This window comes from Parasteatoda tepidariorum, chromosome 3, assembly GCF_982258835.1.
Source record: "Parasteatoda tepidariorum strain Cologne lab strain chromosome 3, Ptep-v5.0, whole genome shotgun sequence".
In the NCBI taxonomy this organism is placed as follows: Eukaryota; Metazoa; Arthropoda; class Arachnida; order Araneae; family Theridiidae; genus Parasteatoda; species Parasteatoda tepidariorum.
The window spans coordinates 99,341,999-99,357,752 of NC_141757.1; the positions used below are offsets into that span (position 1 = coordinate 99,341,999).

Here is a 15,754-nt window from a genome sequence, read left to right on the forward strand (position 1 = left end):
TGCGAATGAATAAAGCTTGCTTCTCAAACCATTAAGATTGCATTTAAATACTTAAAAATAAGATCAAAATTTGTACAATTTTTTCCACTGTGCTATACGTCTTATGTAGAGAATTTAAGCACGTTACATATCTGATTTAATTACATTCAATACATTGAACGCCTTGTGCAATTTATTTGTCACATGTTATTGGAAATCCAGAAAAGTTTTCAATGTTACAATTTTGATACCATTGCAATATTGTTAATACTTAGTTTTATTATTTATTAATATACTAGATCAATCCACAATGCACAAAAAATTAAAGTTATATTTGCGGAACGTAAGTAACACAAGCTACTATAAAATGTATCGAAAACATTGCATAAATTTATAATGAAATTAAAAATTTCTGAATCGTGTTATGTCATGTTATATATGAGTTATTTCATCATTTTTTGGATGGAGTTTAGGCATAAGCAGTTGACAGTTTAAATTGACCGTTTGAAACTCTTCGACTTCAACACTAAGCGAATTTTATCCTGATTTTCTAAATTAAGATGTATTATTATTATTATTATTATTTTTGAAATTTCGAATTTTCCTCTCCATGTAAACTTGTAGATATCTCAGCAATGCGGGTTAGGGTTAGTTTCATCAAAAAGCTCTTCACGAAGGTACATTAGTATCAACACTTCATCCAGGAATACCCTTGTCTTCTGGATTGGGATCAAAATTACAAGGCTATGGAGTTGAACATTAGTAGTCGTAAACCAAAAAATTGGGTCTGTTGCTCAACGACGGTTAAAAAAGTATAAAAAAATCATATACCTGTTCGAATTAGAATTAATCTATCTACCATTTTTATTAAACTAATTAAAATTTAAATAAGTTTCTTATAAGAAAGTTTCTACTGAATATTAATTTCCCGCATTATTAATTATCAGCTGAATATTAATTGTATTTATTATATTAATGAAATATATTAATTAAAAATAAATTATATTGATTAAAAAGTTGCTGCATATTAATTATCAGCTGAATAAATTAAGAGCAATCAAGCGCCAATAGTAATGGAAAGAGTTAGAGAAAATTCGGGGAAAAAACAAATTAAATCATTAAAAAAAGAAAAAAATCCGTTAAATTAGTCTTAATCTTTTTTTCAACCATAACTATATGTATATTAGTTGCTTAACTTGTATTTGAGTGTTATCACACAGTTATCTACAATCAATAACTAATCTTATTCTCCTTTCCTGTCAAATCGATTACTTTTCGGTAATATCTGTCTGTGAAGAAGCAGGTATCTCTTGAAACTTTTCTTTTTATCTGATAAATGTGAAAAGTAAAATAAAATCGAGTAAAAACTGAAGCGAAAATGATTAGACTTTGGATTATTCGATTGAGCACACAATTGTGAATGATACAATTCAATACACATAAAAAAGGATTCAACATTTTGTCGCCAAATTTAAGTAGACTTTTGCGCCTAATAAATTAAAGTAACTAAAATTTAAATGTAATGATGTTAATTATTTTCTGTAACATTAATTCATCTTTCATTGTTCAAAGACAGAGAGTAATCTTAATACCTCATTTTTTGAACTAAAATGCTTGTTTTTTCATGCTTGTCACTAAAATGCTTGTTTTTTCATGCTTGTCACTAAAGTGCTTGTTTTTTCATGCTCGTCACTAAAATGCTTGTTTTTTCATGCTTGTCAATTTAAAAAAAAAATAAAACTGTACAGATAAGCAGAATACCGCTTTGTTTTGATTTAGAAAAAAAGAAAAGAAAAAAGGAATTAAATTTAAATTGAAGAAAATATTACGTTTTTAAAGTTAAACGATCCAATTGCTCAGAATTTGTGTTAATTGTAACTGCGAGTAAAATATACAATCGAACATTTTTTGATTGATGCAAGATTTTATAAGCTTGTAATTTTGAATAAAAAATCACATATTATAATTATTGTTTTTCAGGAATTAGTGTTCTTCTTTTGTCGAATTTTATTAAAATTTGAAATTTAAAACTACGTATTTTAGACTGATGTAAAAATAGTTCATTTTCTATTATTTTAATGGATATATTAATTTATAAAAATAAAAGCAATGTAGTTACATTGTTTTTTTTATTTATTTATTTATTTATTATTATCAGATAATCGGCTGTCTTTTTTTCTAAATAATACAATCCAATTTTATTTTAGATTTTTGGCAGTTCATGACCGGCGTTGAACAGTTGGTCCAATTCTGAGTTTACGACTATCGATGTTCCATTTCGCAGCCTTGTTATTTTGAACCAAACCCAGAAGACAAGGGAACTCTTAGATCAAACATTTTTATAACCGTCGTTGAACAGCCGACCAAATATAATGGGTTTACGACTACTAATGTTCAACTCCGTAGCCTTGTAGTTTTGAACCTAATCCAGAAGACAAGGGAACTCTCGGATGGAGTATTGGGAGAAATTTGTCTTCGAGGAGGAGTTTTTGATGGAGCTAACCCACATTTGCGTTACATGGAGAGGAAGACCACGAGAACCTCCCACAGTTAGCCTGGCGGCAAGGAAACTCTAACAAATGACAACTGAGGATATTTCACGTCAGCATTGTGGTCGATGCAAGCTGGATGCTGAATTCGTATCGACGGGGATTCGAACCCCGTTCGCCTCAGTGATAGGTGAACGCTCTATCCCCTGAGCCATCGGGGCTCTGGTGAACATTTTGATGGAAAAAACTTGCATTTACATTACATGGAGAGGAATACCACGACAAGGTTAGCCAGGCGGCAAGGGGATTTGAACCCATGATTCGTCTACTACTCAGGATATTTTAGTCCAGCGCTGTGGTCGTTGCGAGCCGGGAGTAGAATTCTTATCAACCACACACCTCATGGATTAGAACCTGGGTTACTTCATTAGAAGGCGAGCGCTCTATCCCCTAAGCCAATTTGTCAGAAATGATTCTTGAGCATTGCCATATTTATTTTCTCCGTGCTCAAATATTATGGAATTGGTTAACTTGGGCACAGTAAAAAAAATGAGTAACTAATGCACATAAACATCACAATTTGAATTGAATAAAATTTCTTCTTGAATTCGTATAATTGGGTATAATATAGCCTACGTCACAGGTTGTGTTGTTCCTACTAAATTTAACCCATGAACGGCATTTTCTGCGAGCCTAACTTCAAGCCACAAATAAACAAACGAAGTGTTCGATCGTTTAAATAGCTGCTCGCCAGATTTTATTGCATTATAAAGAAAAGTTATGGAAACTAAATACAACTAAATAAACAACAACAACTAAAACAAATAACAACAACTACTAATAACAATAACTAAATAAACAACAACTAAATTCCAATCGTTTAGCATTGCGTCATATGTTGTTCCTACTAAATCGAAGTAGTTGTGTTTTTTTCATATTATACCCAATTTCCATTTGAAAACAGATATTTTCAATTGTATTTAATATAAATAGGAGTTATGGTGAGTTAGACAGGAGTCATAAGAAACTGTGCTCACATTATTATTTTAGGCAATCTTCTTATGAACTCAAAGAATATTTTTAGAAGCACTATTGCTATACGTTCCCGTACAAATTAAGGGCTAATGATAAATGTTTTTTTTTTTCCATTTAGATTTTTATGCCTTTTGTAAGATATAAGTTGCATGTAATTAAAATGAAATAAAAAATAGTCTCTTCATTCCCCTCCCCCCCAAAAAAAGTTTAAAATTATTATTTTTTGTTTGTAAAATTATGAACTGAAGGTATGATAAATTTTGCAAGAAAAGGGAGCCCCTTTCCCCACCGAAAAAAATTTTAAAATTACACCTCCCTCAAATATTAAAAAATATCCCTCACACCATTTTTTCGGCTATAAAGCTTCATAAAAAGATATGAAATATAGTAAAAAAGTGTCTTATCCTAGGTCTTACTTATGTCTTACCCTACGTACCTAGGCCATAGGCACGGGGTCTAAAGGAGCACTAAATGCTTGTCATTAATAATTATCTTTAACTATATTCTTTATTATTCTTCCTCCTAATCAATTGCAGGAAGAGGTAATAATAAAAAAATATTATATAGAGTTTAATGTTTAATTTAGAATTTTTTTTTATTTTTTTTATTTTTATTTTTATTTTTTTTTTATTTTTTTTTTTTTACGAAAAGTGTGACTTTTTTTCAAATTTATACTTTTTAATTTTGAAAATTATAAATTTTCTAAAAGGAGCATTTTTCTAAAAGGAGCATTAAACCGAGAATCAATCTCTGAATCCAAGTTCACTACAATCAAGCCTTGTCTCCTCCTTATAACCTATGCAACCTTTGTTACCTCCCAGTTGTTGTTTTTTTTTTATTATTTTATTTTATAACAGTCGTTGAACAGCCGGCCCAATTTTGGGTTTGCGATCACTACTGTGCAACTTCGCAGCCTTGTAATTTTGAATCAAATCCTGAAGACAAGGGAACTTCTGAATCAAGAATTGGAAGAAATTTGCCTTCGGAAAGGGCTTTTGGATGGAACTAACCCCGCATTTACGTTACATGGAGAGTTAAACCATGAAAACTTCCTACAGTTCACTTGACGTCAAGGTGACTCTAACCCATGATCTGTCTACCACTGAGGATATTTTACGTCAAAACTGTGGTTGGTGCGAGCCGGGTGCGGAATTCGTATCGCCATTGCTGGATTTCGAATTCGGTTCACCTCATTGGAAGGCGAACTCTCTATCCCTTGAGCGGCATAATAGCTCTGAGCCACCACGGCTTATGTGGTTATTAAGCCACAAATGAATAATTTCATTTGCTTCCATTGTCTGCACAGGCAGGAATTAATTTGTTAGTGTATAATGATCGCCAAAACGAGCGCTAGTGATGCCAAGCAATGATTCCCAAGCAGTAGCGAAGGTCAGGCTGAATATGGGGTAGAGGAGGAGGAAGTGGTATTGGTGATTAGAGTGATTAGAAAAGTAGATTTTCACAACCTTCAATTTCCTCTCCATCCTCGGACCAGCATCTATCTCCTCCTCTACCTCATCTTCTTCGAGGTAAGTTTTATCGCTAAATTCATTTTACTTGCTTTTTTTTTAAATTTCTCAAATTTTAAACAAGCGAAAAAATATTATAGAAAAAAATAAAAATAAATTCGTTGGGAATGATTTTGAATGAATCTAATTTGTTTACTTTTTTTTTATTTTCTATGATTTTTAGCAGTTCAAAATATATTACTATCTGATAATGAAATTGAAATGATCCATTCGGGCAATTTAGTAAGCTCTTCGTAAAGTTAAATAATTCTTGAAGAAACAATTATAAGTTTATCCCTTTGATGTAGAATTTTTAATAAACACACTTTTCATATTTTTCCCCTTATTTTGTATTAGTTTAGGGCAAAATAAGTGAAAAATATTATGTTTGCTATTTTAATGATTTATGGTAATGAAATACAGCAGGAAACACCGATGCGTTTAAGTTAAAATCTTCCAAACACGAATTTTTCAAATTTGCAGTTATTTAGATCTAAGAAAAACAGCTATTCTTCATTGTAATTTTTTTTAATTTACAAAAAAACAATTATTAATAAATTTTTGATTTTAAATGAGAAAATGTTTTTTCTCTAACTTTCTTTAGATTTTAGTATAAATATAATTTCTATAATCTGTATATTTAGAAACTATTAGGCTGATTTTTAGAATTAAAAAATATCAATGTATACTTTTCTTTATAATTAGAGGGTCAGAAACCACATATATAAGAGGAACGCCGGTGTCCAATCTGCGTCTAAGGGTTCAACGAGTAAACGTATTTTATATGCATGCGCGTGATATACGTTTTTTTTAATTTTAATTCTTAAAAATCTTTCTTCATTTCGTTTTTTATCCATTCTTAAATTGAAAAATATTATAATAGATTTTTTTTTATTAAATGATATTACAATTAATTTTTTCTGCCTTTTGAAAGGTGTAGGGCGGAGGCAAGGAAAGGTAGAAAAAAATTGTGCAGGAAGAAAGATTATTAAGAGTGTGGAATGCACAAATGATCGTTGTTTAAAATTTCTTTAATATTATTCTTCAATCTATGCATCATTCGCAGTATGCATAATATGTTCACATTCATCATATGTTCTAGGCATAATATGCATATATGCATAATATGTTCTAGGCATAATTTTAGATAGTAGCGGGTGAAGGTGGAGTACGTCTGGAAGAGAAAATTAAAATTATTGCATCATGACCTGACTTCACCCCCTCACCATCTTTTTATTAAAATTGTTGCTAAATATTTTTATTATTAAAATTGTTTAAAGAAAGAAGAGAGGAAGTAAAAATTGAATATGTAGTAAATAAATAGAATACTGGCTTAAAAATACTATCTAAGTACCTCCCCCCCCACAAAAAAAATATTTTTCTTTTTCTTCCTAGTTAAAATCTTTCTAAATGAAGTTCATGGCGCCAATGTTAAGTTAAGAGAAAGCTTTACGGCTGGAGTAACTTTTCATCGCATATTCTGTTTTGCGTCCAAAACTAATTTAAAATATAAGTATAGAAAAAGTGAGTTCATTCAAATCTAAAGTAGGCCATGTAGTTTCAATTGCAGAAAAAGAAATGTCAAAATATCAAAATGTTTACAAATTGTTGGAACAGATCTTCTCCCTTGCGTTATTTTAATTTATTTTCTCATAATTTATGTTCATTTTGATGTTTTAAATTATATTAGGTATTAATAATAAATAAATATGTTAGGTATTAATAATTATGTTAGGTATGTATGTTATGTATAAATATGTTAGGTATTAATAATAAAGAAATATTAATTTGTGGCACGCGTGATGCAGTTTGTCCATCCATGCTATTGTCCAATCACGGTTATTTTGCAGCAATAAATGCATTGTTTTTTCCCCCCGGTAGTCAATCAAAGCTGTAAATTTGGAATTTTTAAGTTTAAAAAATATAATGTGAATTTCATGCTATGGAACTTACTATTGTGGTTGCTCAAAAGTAAGAGAACTTTCAGATTTCATACGGAAAGAGATTAGACTTACTTTTTTTTCTGGTGAAAGACAAATTTCACATTCTTATGTTTTAAAACAATAAAAATGGTGATCATTTTCTATTTAAACAAGGCCCCCAATTAATGATAAATAAAAGATTCATTTTTATCACTAGAATTCTAAAGTTGTCGTTAAAATAAAAAACTACACCGTAAAAAAAATTTCAAATCAAATTCGGTATAAAGTACCAGCACTTTGGGTGCATCATCCGTAATCTACATTTTACCGCATATCATTTTTATCGTAAAATACCATACCGTAATTTGCACAGCAATATTTATTTAATTAGACTGATTCAGTGATTGTACGATAATTATTATCGCAAAAATTACGGTGTATCAGATTTTTTGTTCCATAACAAGTTCCGGTAAGAATGGATTTTACAGTAAAAAGTACTGACACCCTGAGTGAGGATACTTTTTACCATAATTTGATCCGAAATTTTGTACAGTGTAAATCTCTTTAAAAAATGATATTTTTTGTTTAAAAAAAATTTGCATGCTCTTTTTTTTAAAAAAATAAATATAATTAATGATTATTAAATTTATAAGGAATTTCTTAAGTAAACCAAATTTATCACTTCTTTGAAACTGAATATAAGTTTCCAATGTTAGTAAAAATAAATAAATAAATGAATGAAAAGTAAAGATTTTTCAGAACAATAAATACTATTATGGAAGAAACTAATATATTATAAATACTATTATTTTCTGTTTACTATTATGGGGGTTAGATTAAGTATTATCCGGCCGGAAATTATAATAAATGTAATCAAACACAAATAGGCTGAATCATTAGTTACTTAACTTACGTTAAAACTAATATGGATGAATGTTCCGTTGCTTTATGAATAGGTGAAAAGTGAGTCATAAATATGAATGTTTAATGGCCGTTTATTTAGAGAACAAAACCCTGTTAAAGACTATTTTTAACTTTACTGTAATTGATACTGAATTGTTAACTGTATCTTTTCTCTTAGAAAATAAGAATCCAACTTCCTTCTTCCGGCTTAACAGCACGCTTTCTTGTTCTAAATCGTACCAAAAAAAATAGAAGGAAAAAAAAACCTGTCCCTAATGGTTATCTCTTTTTTAAAGAAAATTTTATAATTAACTGAAAGTAAAATTAACCTTGAAAATGATTGTTAGAACTATCGGCAATGAAGTTAATTTTTTCATAGTTTGAATATTATTTTGAAGAAAAAAAAATTGGGTACAGTTAAAGGAAATGTTCCATTTCTTTATTATGTGATATATTTTGGTTGATTGACGAACGGAAAACGTGATCAGAAAACAGAAGCATTTAATAACAATTTTATTGATCTATATCTCCATAAATCATAAATATAAGTTGATCTACAAGGATAAAAGTGAAAATAACAACTCGGGATCTTCTAAAAGTGTATTTACTTATTTAAAAACGTGCTTTACAAAGCGCGTGTTATTGTTTGCAGCAAAAATCTCCAGTTTTGGTTATTGTTTTAGTTCAAAATCGGTGAGTAGTTTTGTTTTCATTTGTTAAGTTTAAATATCCTAGAATTATGATTTTTGATATTTTTCAACCTAAATTCCAAATAATTTTATTGCTTAAAAAACTTTCCTGATTTTTTTCTTGTTTGTATGCCTTCAAAAAGTGATTGTCTAAGTCAGCGATTCCTAATTTTTTACAGTTATGGAACCCTAAATGATTTAAATTTTTTCGGCAGAGCCACGTCATTTTAAATTATAAAATTTATTAAAAAAAATAGTGAGCGTTATAACCAATAAAAGACTCATTTATTTTGAAAATATTAAATAAGAAGAATGAAATTTTTTTATTCATAATTTTAAATTAATTGAATTCACTCCTAGAGCTGTATCACATTTAGTTTTAAATTTTTTAGGGGATATTCATAAGCGAAAATGAAACAAATAAGTCAAATAATGGTTTTTGTTGAAATGAAAACTAAAAGTACTGTTATAAACGTTTAAAATGGTAACGAGAGAAATTTTTTTACAATTTTTCATAAATGCAGGTCCTTTTCAAAATACATTCAAGTCATAGTTATCAGAAAAATATAATTTTTTCCCCTCAGAAATTGTTATTTATTTTTATTAGCATTTTGATTAAAATTATTTCATAAAGACAATCAAAATATAAAATGAGTAATGGATTATTAATTTGATCTAAATGTAAACAAAGTTTCAAAAATCATGACTGTGAAGTAAAAAAAAAAAGTCCTAACTCCCGGAACCCCTTTTATTCTTCCACGGAACCCTAGTTTTTCATGGAACACCATTTGTAAATTGGTGGATAAAATAAAACCCTTTTCGGTTCGAAATTTAAATTATGATAAAAAATCGCGAGGAAGATAAGAAATTCATTTAAGTAACCATTTAGACAATTTTCTGGCATATAAATATCTTGTTATTCAAGATTAAATCCTATCTCATCTTACTATTCAAATTTTATTTCTGTACCAAAATGTTAAAAAATACGTTGAAAAAACAACCGGTTAGTATGTACAATTAAAAACTATAATTTTTTTTGCAATTATTAAAAATAACTTATTGAAGTTCTTTTTTAATTTTCCATCGCATTTCTGAGTTTGTTTTTCTTTTAAGTAACATTTCAAATAAAAATTGCATTTTCGACCATTCTTTGAAACATGGGTCTCAGGAGTTTAGTATAGGTATTTTATTATTCAGTTTAAAAATTTAATAGATTATAAAATTCCAAACCGATTAATTAATTAATTAAAAAATTAAAAGCATCAAAGTTGTTTCAGAATATTAACTTCTATTAACTTTCCTATGTTTAAAAAAATAGATCAGAATTACATTTTTGTTGCATTTTAAGTTAAACACTTGGTGAAAAGAAAAAGTAATTCTTATGCAACAAATTTGATTTTTATTTGAGTTTCAATGCAATGTAAACTTTATTTTGAATACTTGGAAAAAAGTATTGTATTTATTTCTAGCTTTTCTGGCAGTGTAAATTTTAATTTGAATACTTTGCACAATAACTTTTTTTTCCTTAATCTTTTACTTGTAATGTAAACTTTCAATGTCCAAATTATTCAATTAAGAATTGTTTCCTCTATAAAGTTACCTTTTTTGTTGCTTGACTCTTCTGTATAAATTTTAATTTGAATACTTTGCACAATAACTTTTTTTTCCTTAATCTTTTACTTGTAATGTAAACTTACAATGTCCAAATTATTCAATTAAGAATTGTTTTCTCTATAAAGTTACCTTTTTTGTTGCTTGACTCTTCTGTATAAATTTCAATTTACTTTTTGGTTTTCTTGGAGTGTAAATTTATATATATATATATATATATATATATATATATATATATATATATATATATATATATATAAAATAAAAAAATGCAACGTATTTAAAAGAAAAAGTCTATCTCCTTTCCATTTTATAATTGTAAAGCAGAAACTATATATCTTTTGATTTGATTAAAACAGAATAAAACTAAAAAAGGTAGTTAAGTTGTGCTGGTAAATGCCGTTAACTGAATGATTAAAAAAATAATGTATAGGTAGATACTGTTAAAACTTTTATTGATTCCGATGACAGTTAAAGATTTCCGGATTTTTGTTACTAAGGATATCGATAACGTAATTTTTTTTTTTTGCCAATAATAATGTATCTACGAGAAACGGTTTTAGATACTTTTCTTTTCATGTTTGAGATATGTAGGAATATTGCTAGGAATATTGCATACAATTGCTATATACTCAATGCATAGTACTTTAATATCGCACTTTATTGTGAAAATAATTAATAAAACGAAAATGTTATTTTTTCTTGTATAAATACTGCATGTTTTTTATGTTTAACGAACTTAATCGAAATGGGATATTTTTCTGTGTAATTACCCTTATGGTGGCACATTATTATTTTTTAAAGTAGTAGAATCAAAATAAAAATTCAAAAAAATGATATGAATACTAAAAATATCCGCAGAATGGATTTTTTAAATAAATTTTTTGTAAATAATGTTTAGTTTAATAATGTTAACTTTCTATTTAATTATTATTCCAATTTAATTATATGAAGGATGTAGCTGGGATTTTTAATTACCTAGTTGGGCAAGTTTTCAAGACCATAAAATACAAGTTCATTTCTTGAAACCATTTCGGGACATTTGACTTAAACGATAAAATAAATTAACTCCAAGGCACAAAGGCCATGTTGTTCTCATTTCTTACGCAATTTCAATTACACGCATACATAAGCGAATAAGATTATTTGAAGGTCCTAATTTCAGCAAAAATTAATAAAGTGACACAGTTAAAAGGTGACATTGAAAAAAAAGTAATTTGAAAGAGAAATCCACGTAACAATTTTGTTTTATTTGGAAAATTAAATTATCAAGGAAATTTGAAATCATCCAGCAAATTTCCATTAAAATTTGTAATAAACTGAAATTCCTGAAAATCAACGGAAAGTATTTTCACTTTTGTACTTTTATAAAATATTTTATTGGCAATACGTTAAATTAATAAATAATTTACAAAATTGAGTTTATTTTATTATTTAACATTACGAGAAATTATATTTGAATCGGTTCCTTGGGGTATTCATCCCCTTTTCCTTCGAGGTTAATATCTTCCTTACGTGTACTATGCATGATTCTTTATCGCCTTACGAGATCATCGCCAACAAAATCAATTATTTTTATTTTTTGAAATATCGGATGCTATTTAGGCAAAGTATGAAATAATCGTCCTGATGAGGTTATTATGTAAATGATGTGCATGTTCCTGTGAATGATGGAAATCGGTGGCTGTTGACTTTCACCGGTGAATGTTGACAATCAAATTAGTCGCTTTGGTGAATGTCCGAAATATTTATTACATCCGATTTGGTATTAATTTATTCGTGGATATAATTACATTTATTCGATATTTTAATACTTACTGACGATAGATTAGAACAAACATCAGTGTTTGGAGTATCGGGCAAATATATACCGGGCAGTGGCACTTGACCTTAAGAAACATCAGTGTAGAATATACCGGGCAATGGCACTTAAATTAAAAAATAATAATAGAAACTCCGCCAGATAAGAGTAATTGAAGTAATTGCTTTATACAGCGCATGTGCAGAAAAAAAATTTAAAAAAAAAATTATCCAGGTGCATCTAAAAATGAATGAATATCCCAGGACACCATTTGAATCATACTATTTTGAGACAGTACCCCAAAATACAGTCAGTACCTCCTATTAAGTTTTTAAAATTTTTTAAATTTTCAATTAAAGACTTATCCAGTGTATTGCTCTCATGTTTACTCAAATTAAAAGTTTATATTTTGAGATGTAGATAAACAATAAACTGCATTGCGTTACTCACAAATTAATGTTTGTAATAATAATGAATATGAAACAATTTTGAAATATTTACTGTATATTAATTACGCTTAAATATATATTGCGAGGGAAAGTTTTTGAACTAATTCATGAATTATTTTTCTACTGTTGATAATGTATCGTAAAACGATATTTTTTCAGCATCATTCAATAAATATTTTTTTTATCAGAAATAGGCAAAAATATATATTGTTGAAATTTTCAAATCAGTTTATGTAAAAGTATAAATTTAATCCCAATGTTTAATAGTTTTTGTGAGAAAGTTACACAAATTTAGTCATTTTAATACTGTCAATATTGGCAGACAATCTTCCCAAATAAGAATTAAAAAACTGTGCTAAAATGAAATAATTGGTGTAAAATTCGTGTATAAAAAAAGAAAAAAAATTCCTGTGAGCTCTGCGTAGTCTCTGATTGTAGTTATTATAATGTCAATAATTTTTCGACTCATTCCTTTTAATAATACTACTAATAATAAAAATAATACAAAGCAGTTTAAAATTTTTAGAATTAAATGCTGTAGTACATCGTTTGTCAGCTATAATATTCAGACTTTGGCCATGTGATAGCTTTAATTTAATTATTATCCAACTTGTTTCCTTTAATAATGATGATAGTAATAATAGAAAAGGTTAGTTGGAGTTTTTTTTCCCTTCTTTTTTTGACGCATGGAGAGTTGCTAGCAAACAAAGAAAGTTAAGAAGTTTCAAAGTACAAGCATGAGGCGCAGCATTCATTGCATGAGTGATAGGACTGGAAGCAGTTAAAAACTATTCCTTTTTGAAGGTTAAATCAAACGTCACGAAATATCAAAATGATGATCATTTGTCAGCATATCGGCAAGATGTGACAAAATTTTAGATAACACATTATAACAATGTCTTGAAGACTTTGTTTTTACAATGTTGATTTCATTTTTATTCTGAGTGTAAGATTGGTTTTGAGAATATGAAAGCAGGATTAAGGATCGGGATGAGAAACATAAGTTTTATGGATTGAAACTTAAAAGGTTGAAGTTTTTTTTATTTACTGCCAATAGCAAGTTAGACTTTCACCTTCACTGGAAGGAGAGTATGCAGCGACCACTATATAAAGCCTGTTAGCCCTCTCTGGTTTTAGGGTGTACACCCCATTCTATGGTGGTTAAAGCAATCGACTACGAACCCAGAGGTCCATGGTCCGATCCCAACCAGTGCCAGCTAACATCTCTCCACATTGGTAACTATGGACAGGGGTGCACGTAACTATCACACTGCTCAGTAGATGGCAGCACTAGACTATTTCGTTTCGCTCCACGGTTAGCTTTCGTCTCGCTCCACGGTTAGCTTTCGTCTCGCTCCACGGATACGACAAACAAATAACGTCTGTTTTAGTTTTATGGATGCTTCATATTTAAAAAAGGAGAGAGACGATCTATCAATATCTAATTTTTTTCCCGTTCAATTTAATTTCTAATTCATTATCCTAGCTGTCATTTTCCTGGCTTATGTATTCTAGGGCATTGAAGTGTTATCAAATTTTTTTTTAAACTGCTAATACTGTGAGGAGAAAAAGCAAATATTAACCTAATACTAAGTTTTTGTATGATTGTAATATGGTTGGATGCAATCAAAGTTATTTATTTATTTAATGAATGATTATTATACACAATTTTATTCCGTACATATCAGCAACAAAATTTTTTTTGATTCTTTCTACAGTGGATAAAAAGAATTAATTAAAGCAATTTATGGTCCATCTAACATAAAGGCTTAAGTTGAATTACTTACTATTAACTTAAAATGACTGTTTTTTAAACTTCTAAGCTACTATGTCATTTTCCTGGCATTCAAGATTTGATGAATTTCTATTTTATTTTTTTTTCTCGAGTAAATGCCAATAAACTACACTGCTGTCTGTAACGTATAAATAAATGAAACTAAAGAAGTAAACAAAAAAAATTTAGATTATTTTGAAACTTTAAATTTGAAGAAATTGTTTGGTCCGAATTGTCATGTTTAAAAAGAATCAGCACCCATATATATACAGGGTGTCTCAGTTAAGCGTTTCTGAACTTCTAAGAGGGGTAGGGGGCATCCTGAAAACTCGAAATCATATAGCAATGTGGGGTCGGAAATGCTTTCCTGAAGCGGTGACGTACACAGAAGCACCATAAAGAAAAGAGACCGTAAGTGAAAAATCGTTTTAATAATAGATTGAAAGAAGCATAAGGCACATGGGTCAAACTAAGTGTTCGAAGTTTCTGCCACCGGCTACAATGCACACCTCACATATCCGGTGCATGGACATCCGAACATTCTGCAATACTCCAGGCATATCTCGAATTTCTCCGGCAGCTACTGCGATTCTTGCAACCAGCTCCTCAGCACTGTCAACAGGGGTGTCATAAACCAGTGTTTTCATATGACCCCAGAAATAAAAATCAGGACATGATAGGTCGGGTGACCGAGGAGGCCAACGCACTGGAAAGCTCGGAACTTTCGTACAACGCAATCTACCGCGCCTGGAAAGCATTTCCGACCCCGCATTGCTATATGATTTCGAGTCGTCAGGATGCACTTTACCCCTCTTAGGAGTTCTGAAACGTTTAACTGAGACACCCTGTATATATATATATATATATATATATATATATATATATATATATATATATATATATATATATATATATATATATATATATATATATATATATATATATATATATATATATATATATATACAGAGAGAGAGAGGGAAAACAAGGGAAAAATTACAGAGCAATGAAAGAAGGGGTAAAAAGCAAAAATAAAAATAACAGGAAACCGGAAAAAAAAGAAGGAAGTCCGAGAAAAATCCGAAAAAGAAGGACAAATAATCTTTTCATCAGCTCACACGATTATATCCACAAAATAGAGTGCTTTCTAATATGTAGTAGATAGGATTTGAGAATACGAAAACAGGATTGAGGATCGAGATTTGTGAAAAATATTAGTTTTATGGATAGAAATTTAAAAGGTTGAAGTTTTTTTTTTTTACTGCCAATAGCAAGTTAGACTTTCGCCTTCACTGGAAGGAGAGTGTGCAGCAGACAGAGTACGAAAACAGGATTAATTATTAGGATTTTTTGAGGATGCCTTATCTTCATAACTATAGTACCCGCAATCCCGTGGCCTGCACATTTTTTTAAAATAAAGGTATAATCATTCATTTTGGGGATGCTTTACATGATCATTCAACTTATAATCAATAATTTATCATCAAAAAAAAAATTTTTTTTTTCTTTACGTCTTATTTGTTAATATTATTATACAGTGTATCTTATTTGTTATAGACGTCTTCGTGCCGCCCAATTTTTTGCAATTTAATTA

General features: G+C 29.2%; 1 protein-coding gene across 2 annotated transcripts in view; it reads left to right on the top strand.

Moving 5' to 3' along the window:
* Window positions 1–4,623: 4,623 nt before the first annotated feature.
* LOC107444940 (glutamine synthetase) overlaps window positions 4,624–15,754 on the top strand; it is a 99,467-nt gene continuing 88,336 nt past the window's right edge. The window contains exon 1 of one of the 2 annotated variants that reach the window (XM_016059219.4): window positions 4,624–5,032. The gene's annotated coding sequence lies outside the window, so the exon portion shown is untranslated. Of the gene's footprint in view, window positions 5,033–8,373; window positions 8,530–15,754 lie in introns of those variants that run through there. The other variant, XM_071183585.2, reaches the window with a different exon arrangement.